The sequence below is a fragment of the Gadus morhua genome, chromosome 16 (genome assembly GCF_902167405.1).
Source record: "Gadus morhua chromosome 16, gadMor3.0, whole genome shotgun sequence".
Taxonomy (NCBI): domain Eukaryota; kingdom Metazoa; phylum Chordata; class Actinopteri; order Gadiformes; family Gadidae; genus Gadus; species Gadus morhua.
In genome coordinates this window covers 203,945-212,500 of record NC_044063.1, presented here as the reverse complement: position 1 = coordinate 212,500, position 8,556 = coordinate 203,945, and positions in this window count along the sequence as shown.

Below are 8,556 nucleotides of genomic sequence, written 5' to 3'. Positions count from 1 at the left end.
TTGATGTTTTCATAACATTGTTGTTGATGTTTTCATAATATTGTTGTTGATGTGTTCATACGGTTATTGCTGAGGTGTGTGTATCTATGTATGTGTACATATGTATATGTATGTATGTGTTCATATCTATGTATATGTACACAGAGCGCAGGAGAACAGTACTAGTGATGATGATGATGATGAGGATGAAGAGCGGTTCAGCAGCTCATCATGTCTGGTTCTCCCTCAGATGCCTGTGACCTCACACTGGACCCCAACACGGCCCACGGAGGACTCTCTCTGTCTGAGGACAACAGGAAGGTGACGGGGGTTAACGTGTACCAGTCGTATCCGGATCACCCAGACAGATTTGACTTCTGGCCCCAGGTGTTGGGTAGAGAGGCTCTGACTGGCCGCTGTTACTGGGAGGTAGAGTGGAGAGGACGGGTTTTTATAGGAGTGACATACAGAGGAATCAGAAGGAGAGGAGAGGGTAATGACAGCAGGCTGGGACGGAACAACAAGTCCTGGGTTCTTCTTTGTACTGATGGTCGTTACTCTGCCTGGTACAACGGTAGAGAGACAGCCCTCCCTCTCTGCCCCGCTGGCTCCACCAGAGTAGGAGTGTATCTGGACCGGCCTGCTGGCTCTCTGTCCTTCTACAGAGTGTCCCCAGGTGGAGGAGGGTCCTCAGACACACTGACACACCTCCACACCTTCTGGTCCTCCTTCACCCAGGAGGACCTCCTCCCGGGGGTGGAGGTATGGGGGTCCTCAGCCTCTCTGTGTCGGGTGTAGAAAACAAAAAGGACCTCCTCCGGGGCTCTAGGCTCTGTCATCAGCGGTATTTACGTGGCCCCTGCGCAGCCGTAAATACACACACACACACACACACACACACACACACACACACACACACACACACACACACAAGAAGGGTGCTGAGGGGGGTCGGCGGGGCCGCTCCCTCTCTGTGTCCCTCTCTCTCTCTCTCTCTCTCTCTCTCTCTCTCTCTCTCTCTCTCTTTCTCTCTCTGTGTGTGTCTCTCTCTCTCTCTCTCTCTCTCTCTCTCTCTCTCTCTCTCTCTCTCTCTGTCTCTGTCTCTGTCTCTGTCTCTCTCTCTCTCTCTCTCTCTCTCTCTCTCTCTCTCTCTCTCTCTTCTTTGAAGTATAGCATGATAAACCATGAAAAGGCTTAAGATCTCTCTTGAATTGTACATAAAATACCTATTGATGGTCAATGTTTGTATAATATCAGACGGCACCAATTTTGGTCTTAAGGGCTCTGATATCATTTTTATCATAATCCTGATTTACAACCTCATTTAAAGCAGATTTAATATTTATTCATAATAACCAAGAGGTTTATGGCATTGTGTTGCATGTTGTGGATTACTTAAGACTGAATTTTGATTTTTCGGAACCAAACGGCCGCAGAACATGTTCAGTTATTAAAGATACGTGCTCACCTGTTGATGATTTGTAAAGTCTGCTGCTTCTATTGTTTTAGTCCTCGTGTTTATTGTGCACATGTAAGGGACTATTTTTCTGTCTTATTTGTTAATGAAGCATAATTGTAATAAACAACTCAGTGGATCCAACTGAATGTTCTCGTGTGTTCAGCCGATGATTTTTGTTTTATTAGCGAATAATGCTTCCATAAGTGCTGTCGAGTGTTGGCACCGCACTCGCGGTGATTTATAGGAACGATCGCGTACGACACACACACACTGCTCCGCAGGGGTGTGCTTTGTGTTTTGTGTGTGTGAGTCTGGGTGTCGCACGTACGCTCCCCGGGACCAACCCAGGTCGAGCCCGCTTGTTTCCGTGAATCGTCGGTTTCACGGAGGCGCTCGGTCCGGCTCGGCTCAGTCTTAATCCGGTCCGACCCAGGTCACTCTGTTAAATCCCTTCACAACAGTTTACTTTTAATACGAATTCAGACCCGTCCGTTTAGCGGGACCAAAGTCTCTCGAAATAATAATAGTTAATACGAAATGATGATGTATCTTTTTGCCTTGTCACCCCCTATACACGTCACAATCAACCATTGCCTGTACAATGCGCCACTTACCGTGAGGGGATCAGCTGGGAGAGCGCGTCGTTCGGCTTTGCCTGTGTCGAGGAGTCGACAGGGAAAAGGACTCGAACGATTGAGTTAACCTACTACAAATGTAGTCAGGTAGATTTATTCTTAGGTCCAATAAACAATCACTTTTACAACTGAGTATAGATTTGAAAAGAAAAGACAGTAAAAGAAGAAGAATATAGATGAAGAATGGCCTATTAAAAATACCAACGAGCCTGAGGTTGGCTTTCTAAGTCTAAGTACCAAACGTTCTCCCGGGTGGGGCCCAGGGTTGGGTTTCTAAAACTAAGTTTTTTAACAACGTTTCCCAAGTGGAGCCCAGGTTTTAACGTTGACGCAACTCTCGTGCCCCAGTACACCGCACGACCCCGAGAGTTGCTGTCACACTAAATTTGTACCGGGCGCGTCATCCATACGTAATCCATTCCAAACCTGCCTGTCAGCAGATGATCGCGTCGTCCGTTGCCGGGCAGGTTTCGAAAAACATTCGCGCTCATGTTGCCAAAGACGAAATAACATAATACAGTTAACGGATCGCTAGATAATGTAATGTTTTGTTGGGTTCCTTAATAAACACACGATGTATCTTGGGACAGACATCAACATGCAGCACGCCAATCCAACTGCGCATGCTCCGTGTGACGGTCTAATAACTGATGTTGATATCATTACAGATAACACTTGTTTTTACTTTATATTTGTATTGTATTTAATTGTTTAATCAAATTTAGCAAGTAAACTCAGTGTTTAAAGCAGGTCAAGGACGAAATAGCACAATACAGATAACGGATCGCTAGATAGAAGGTTCGCGAATGTTCACGTCATTCGACGCGATCGTCCGTTGCCAGGCAACGGACGAAGCGATCATCTGTTGCCAGGCAGATTTGGAGTGGATTACGTATGGATGACGCGCCCGGTACAAATTTGGCAGCCGGTACAAATTTAGTGTGACATTGCCTTTGTTGAGTTAATCACGCTTGAGACTAAGCTAGTGCTAAAGAGGATTCCTATCAAAAGTACCAACGTTCTCCAAAGAGGCCCTTGAGGTTGGATCCCTAAGTACCAACGCGCTCCCGGGTGGGGCCCGAGGTTGGGTTTCTAAAACTGAGTCACCAACGTTCTCCCAGGCGAAACACTTGAGGTTGGATTTCTAAATCTAAACTAAAAAGAAAATAGAGTCTGAACCGAGCGCTACGGTGTCAGAGTCCCTAAGATGAAAATCTATTGCTATGAAGGCCGCAGTTTTTTGGAAGCAGAAGAGCAGGGCAGAGCAGAGCACACGACACCACACCAACAGCAGAAGAACCAAAAAGACCAAGTAACGACTGAGCTTTCTCTGCAGATTTCCCTGCTTTACTCTCCTGATAACAAAAGATCCTTTGATAAACGTTCCCGAGTTTCCCTTATTTTGCCCGAGGGGCAACACAAGAAGCTTGAAGTCATGCACATGCTATCACGCGCCGAGTGTTCATACATCATGGGGTATAAAGGGACACATGTTCTTTGTATTCCTCCAATGTTTCTCCACAAGGAGATATGTTTAAGCATTCAATTTACTACATAAAAAAGGGTATATAATGTAACCAGTTGGCTCTATGGTAAGACATTTTAAGGCACACAATTTTAACACGTTTAACACATAAGAATATCTAAAGTAAGCAATTTACTTTCTCATTAGATATAAGAGGTACACAAGAAGTTATAAAGAAACCAATTTTCTTTATCATAAGATATATGTAAGCACATAAAAAGTTATAAGGTAACCAATTTACCTTATCTTAGAATATATGTAAGCACACAAGAAGTTATAAGGTAACCAATTTACCTTATCGTAAGATATATGTAAGCACACAAGAAATTATATGGTGGCCTTGTTGACAGCATGGTGTCACAGCATGATTCTGGAGTGATTCTGGAACGGCTAGGTGCATCAATACAGTGAGTCCTATCGGGACACACGTCAGTGCCTTAAGAATAATAATATATTAATCAGAAATTATAAATAAAACATTAAATGTTATTGTATTACTCACTCTAGTTAGGCCCACGTTGTATTATATGCACAGACAGACGGCCGGACAATCTCTCTCTGTCTCTCTTTCTCTCTCCCCGTCTCTCTCTGTCTCTCTCTCCCCGTCTCCCCCTCCTCCCCCGTCTCCCTCCCTCCCCCGGTCTCCCTCGTGATTCAATGAATAATTCACATAATAGACTTTAAAGATAATGTCTCTTTTATTTAAAACATGTCTTTCATTAACATATTAAGATCAAATAACATTTCCATCTCACTCTAGATTCAATGCATCTCAGTCGAGTGTGTCTTGACGAGGCTGGCTGCTAGCGCCAGCTTCAGGGGCTGTGGCAGCTCGTACCTGCGAGCTTGCTACCAAACGTTTTGCGTTGAGGTGATATTTAAGGGTTGATGAACTCCGGTGATAGGAAAATTCCTTACTACAGAGATTGCAGATAACGGTGTTGCTATCTACAGTTCCGTCCGGGAGTTTAAACTTGAACTTTCCGTGCACGGGGCCGAGCTGCGTCTTCTCGTCTGCCTCCATTTTGTTTCAACGCAAATGATGCACCGGGTCAAAGAGCACTATAGAAGTGCGATTAATGCTTTTTTTTTTTTTTTTCTGTGATTAATTAATCGAAATTAACGCGTTAATTTGATAGCCCTAATTTTATTCATATTAAAGGTTGCATCAGCGATTCTGATTGAAACATAAAGTATCACATTAATCTGCTTCTTCCTCACGATCCGCTAGCTGCCCGTCCCATAAGCAGGCTGTCAAAAAAACGCGTCTCTCTAGGCAGCCTAGGCTCCGAGATCGCACACAGAAACAAATGGTACTACCAACACCTCAAAATCAAAATAAACAGTGTTCCAACCAGTCACAGACAAGGGGTGGGTGTTGTGGTGTTTCGCGCTTGTGCACGCGAAGTGGTAGCTACAAATTCCTGTTGCATTTTCATGCACGTTCATGAAAATGCACGTCCATGATCATTTTCAAAACATAGGAGGGAGGGGCTAGCTGGCTCTGTTTTTTTGGAATCTCGCAACGGAAGTCAGGGCAACCAGAATCGCTAATACAACCTTTAACCAAGAGGCGGTGAATCCATCTCGGTGCAGTTCACCTTCTGGCCAACAGGATTAGGGTGAAGGAGACACAGGTGGGTGGGTGGGTGGGTGGGGGTGTGTGTGTGTGTGTGTGTGTGTGTGTGTGTGTGTGTGTGTGTGTGTGTGTGTGTGTGGCGGAGGTGTTGAATGGTTGAAGAGCCTTTGGTGCTCAACACACCACAACAACCAGGCGAAAAGAGAAAGAGACCCAACACCAACCCAACCCAACTGAATGGACACATAATGAAAGGTTCCTTCAAGGTAGGTTTGTACAACCTAATTCATCGTTTCACCACAGTGACTGAATTAGACTTCCCAGAACTGTGCGTGTGTGTGCGTGTGGGTGTGTGCGTGTGTGTGTGTTTGTGTGGGTGTTAAATAACAAAAATGAACGATGCTGACGTGTTCAATAGTTAACCGTCTTCCAGGGGCGCAGGCTTAAACCAGTAGAAACAGAGTGAAGCGTTTGAGTCTGCAGCCGTCAGAGCGGCCATGTTGAGTCAAACAGCGCTACGTTAGACGCTGGGGGGGCCATGACGGGGGTTACATCTTGACACGCTAAGACTGTGTGTGTGTGTGTGTGTACGTGCGTGTTATTCTGTGTGTGTCTGTTTATGTAAGTACGTGTGTGTGTTTGTGTGTGTTTGTGCGTGTGTGTTCGATGTTTGTGTGTGTGTGTGTGTGTGTGTATGTGTGTGTAGCCTCGTAGATGGGTTGGGGGGTCTCCCTCTTCTCAGCGGGGGGAGCGAGAGAGAGAGAGAGAGAGAGAGAGAGAGAGAGAGAGAGAGAGAGAGAGAGAGAGAGAGAGGGAGAGAGAGAGAGAGAGAGAGAGAGAGGGGGAGAGAGAGAGAGAGAGGGGGAGAGAGAGAGAGAGAGAGAGGGGGGGAGACAGAGACAGAGAGAGGGGGAGACAGAGACAGAGAGAGGGGGAGACAGAGACAGAGAGAGAGCGAGAGAGCAAGAGAGAGAGAGAGAGAGAGAGAGAGAGAGAGAGAGAGAGAGAGAGAGAGAGAGAGAGAGGGGGAGAGAGAGAGAGAGAGAGGGGGAGAGAGAGAGAGGGGGGGAGAGAGAGACAGAGAGAGACAGAGAGAGAGAGAGAGAGAGAGAGAGAGAGAGAGAGAGAGCGAGAGAGAGAGAGACAGAGACAGAGACAGAGACAGAGAGAGAGAAAGAGAGAGATAGAGAGAGAGAGAGAGGGGGGGGAGAGAGAGAGAGAGAGAGAGAGAGAGAGATAGACAGAGACAGAGACAGAGACAGAGAGGAGAGAGAGAGAGAGAGAGAGAGAGAGAGAGAGAGAGAGAGAGAGAGAGAGAGAGAGAGAGAGAGAGAGAGAGAGGCCTGAGAGAGTGGGGCCCTCACCTCCAGGGCCGGTGAGGGCCCCAGGGGAACCCAGAGGGAGCAGGGCCCCGCGGGGGCCGGTGAGGTTGTTGTGGGGGTCCTGGCGGCCGGCTCCAACAGGCTGTCCCTGTGGTTGAGGCCCAGAGAGAGCACCAGAATCTTGGTGTGGATCTTGGATGTTTATCTCAGACCTGTGTGACGTGTTGGTATTTGGCACCGGGATAACTCTCCATGTGGACGTCTGTGTGAGTGTGGGGAAGGAACCGACTCAGGGTTGAGTCACCGATGATCACTACGGGCTGGATGGATCAAATAGTCCAATCCCTAACTTTATGCCCCGTGGGATCGTGTCTGGTCCTTTTGAACATCGTCTTGTTCGGTCGAGGCTTCGGGTCGGTGGTTCCACTCGGCCGTCGGCGCTCGGGAGTGATGGTGAGGGGACTTAACGAGGCCGAATTAAGGACGTGGTGGAGTCTAAGCTGCACAGTGCGCTGTGAAGGGTGTGCTCGTGGACTGGACGGACAGCGGAGGAGACTTGGTGTTATTAGAGGGGGCTTCAGATTGGGATTGCCTGATGTAGTCAGGGTCCGGGGCCCCGGACCCCGGGGAGCTTACAGTCCCAGGATGTGTTGTGCTGTGTTTGGTGTCCAGTGTATGTTGTCAGGCTGAGTGGTGAAGGTGTCGTGGGGAGTTTCTAGTAGGGGACTGAGATCAGTGACTGTGTAGCTGTTGAGTGGCGTAGGTTGGGAGTGGGAGTGGTGGATGCAAGTGTCTGGATGGAGTGAGGGGGAACTCTGGAGAGAGGGTGGTGTATGATGGTGTGTTGGTTGTTGCTCGGTCCTCTGAGACGGAGGTTCATCTGGTGAGAGGATTTCTGACTGACGTGGGCCTAAATAGAGTGATCTAGGGTGTGTGTGGGTGCTGGTTGGGGAGGCAGAGGGAGGGGGGAGGGGGAGGGCTGGTTGTGTGAGGGGGGGGTCTGTTGTGTTTCTGGTTGCGTGTATAGTTGTGAGCTCCGTCAGTGTGGGGCGTGGGCCTGAATAGAGTGATCTAGGGTGTGTGTGGGTGCTGGTTGGGGAGGCAGAGGGAGGGGAGGGGGGAGGGGATCTGTGTGGCTGAGTGTGGGCTGTGGAGGTGTCGGTGAGGGGAAGGTCCAGGCTCGAGGTGGGGTGGTATGGGGACTGGTCGGTATGGGGGAGGGGGGGAGTAGGTTGAGGGGGTGTGGGTTGGTGATGAGTGGTGAGTGAGGGGCGGACGGTGTATGGAGTAGTGTGTGTTCTAGTTGATGTAAGGTGGTGGGTAATAGTCTGTGGCCCAATCTCTTCTGCGCCCAGTTGGTAGCGATCTTAAGTGAGAGTGTGTTGGTGGGCTGGGGTGTTTGTGTGTGTTGTCTATTGTGTGTGTGTGTAGTGTTCTTTTAGGATCAACATGTCATTGTGCATCCAGGTGTTGGTGTTGTCATTATTTCTTTGTAATGTGGTGTCTGTGGGTGATGGGTTTGATGAAGTGGGATCAAGTGGGAACTCCCCCTGGGGAGTTCCCGGGAGGACACCGCTCTGTCCGCTGTGTCCCTGTGGTGCAGGGCCTGGAGTATTTTAAAATATACTTTGTCTTTTCCACGGGTTGGGCCATCTGGTGCAATGTACCGGGTGTGTGTTGGTGGTGGTGGGAGGAGAGGACGGGTGGAGGGTGGAGGTGGTCTTTGTGGTCTGAGTGGTTGTGTGTGTGGGTGTGTTGGTGTGGGTCTGGTGTGTTCTGTGGTTTGATATGTGTGTGTGGGTCTATTGTGGTGATGGTGGGTGTGTGGGGGTCTATACAGAAGGCTGGGGGGTCTATAACGGGATGTAGGTGTGGGAGGTAGCGTGCGTCTGTTGTGTGTGTGGTAGTGTGGCTGTGTGGTGTTGGTGCGATTGGTGTAGGTAGGCCTCCAGGGTGAATACATTTCAATAAAGATAGATCTATTTCAAAAGGGTGAAGCTGTGGGGGGGTGCTAGCGAGCCGCAATGGAGTAAGTCGCACTTTTGTGAGCTCCTCCA